General features: G+C 43.9%; 1 pseudogene; it reads left to right on the top strand.

Annotated features, from left to right (window-relative positions):
• LOC104989479 overlaps positions 1-1,281 on the top strand; it is a 6,911-nt pseudogene extending 5,630 nt beyond the window's left edge.
• The last annotated feature ends 644 nt before the right edge of the window (positions 1,282-1,925 follow it).

Here is a 1,925-nt window from a genome sequence, read left to right as displayed (position 1 = left end):
TGTGGAAAATTCTGAAAGAGATGGGAATACCAGACCACCTGATCTGCCTCTTGAGAAATCTGTATGCAGGTCAGGAAGCAACAGTTAGAACTGGACATGGAACAACAGACTGGGTCCAAATAGGAAAAGGAGTACGTCAAGGCTGTATATTGTCACCCTGTTTATTTAACTTATATGCAGAGTATATCATGAGAAATGCTGGACTGGAAGAAACACAAGCTGGAATCAAGATTGCTGAGAGAAATCTCAATAACCTCAGATATGCAGATGACACCACCCTTATGGCAGAAAGTGAAGAGGAACTAATGAAAGTGAAGAGGAACTAAAAAGCCTCTTGCTGAAAGTGAAAGAGGAGAGTGAAAAAGTTGGCTTAAAGCTCAACATTCAGAAAACAAAGATCATGGCATCTGGTCCCATCACTTCATCGGAAATAGATGGGGAAACAGTGGAAACAGTGTCAGACTTCATTTTTTGGGGTCCAAAATCACTGCATATGGCGACTGCCGCCATGAAATTAAAAGACGCTTACTCCTTGGAAGGAAAGTTATGACCAACCTAGAGAGCATATTCAAAAGCAGAGACGTTACTTTGCCAACAAAGGTCCATCTAGTCAAGGCTATGGTTTTTCCTGTGGTCATGTATGGATGTGAGAGTTGGGCTGTGAAGAAGGCTGAGTGCTGAAGAATTGATGCTTTTGAACTGTGGTGTTGGAGAAGACTCTTGAGAGTCCCGTGGACTGCAAGGAGATCCAACCAGTCCATTCTGAAGGAGATCAGCCCCGGGTTTCTTTGGAAGGAATGATGCTAAAGCTGAAACTCCAGTACTTTGGCCACCTCATGCGAAGAGTTGACTCACTGGAAAAGGCTCTGATGCTGGAAGGGATTGGGGACAGGAGGAGAAGGGCACGACACAGGATGAGATGGCTGGATGGCATCACTGACTGGATGGACGTGAGTCTGAGTGAACTCCGGGAGATGGTGATGGACAGGGAGGCCTGGAATGCTGCGATTCGTGGGGTCGCAAAGAGTCGGACACGACTGAGCGACTGAACTGAACTGAACTGAACTGAGCAATGTCTACATGCCCCCTTGCACCAAAATCAAAATTCCTAAAAGACAGACATGCTACAACAAACAGCTTTGTGACTGAGTATTTGTCATGGAAAATGCTCAAGGAGGAAAAATTAAATTCTGAACTCTCTGGCTTCTACAGGCTTGCAAGAATCGATTATGCACATCTCTTTCCAATTCAGAGTTCAGTGACGTCATGTTGGCAGCTTGAAATCTGCTACGGTTGATTCATTTATGCCACAGAAACCAGCAGATGCTACAAACTGTGCCCCATATTCACAATGAGAGCCGCTTGTTGAGTGTTATCAGCACAGTGCTATTGCCAGGGATTGCTCTCAGAGTTATGGGCAGGGGTGGTGGTGGAAATATTATTTAGCTAAGTTTGTAATAGATAAGCTTTAGTCATTTAGTCATATTCAGCCAATCATTTATTCTTACTCTACTAGTTATACTTGTTTCCTCAGATGTAAAAAAGCAACAAAAATAGCATCTATCTCCAGGAATGTTGTATTAGGGTAACGTCTAGCAAGGATGCAAAGGAAGAATTAACATGTGTACTTGTGTGGCACCTCAGATTCAATCTGTGGAAGTGCAACAATCTTAAAAAAACAAGAAGCCAACAAGTGTAGCAGATGGAGAATAGAAAACTTACCCCAAGGAGAACAAAATTTACATACCTAGGGCACAGTTGATTACTGAGGCAAGGGATATTTGGGGGTATGATATGGTCATGACACCCAAGTTCAGATCAGATCAGATCAGTCGCTCAGTCGTGTCCGACTCTTTGCAACCCCATGAATCGCAGCATGCCAGGCCTCCCTGTCCATCACCAAATCCCAAAGTTCACTGAGACTC

This window comes from Bison bison, unplaced genomic scaffold (genome assembly GCF_000754665.1).
Source record: "Bison bison bison isolate TAMUID 2011002044 unplaced genomic scaffold, Bison_UMD1.0 scf7180017864157, whole genome shotgun sequence".
NCBI classification, from domain to species: Eukaryota; Metazoa; Chordata; class Mammalia; order Artiodactyla; family Bovidae; genus Bison; species Bison bison.
Note: the sequence above shows the minus strand (reverse complement) of the source record. Positions and strands in the feature narration are given on the sequence as shown.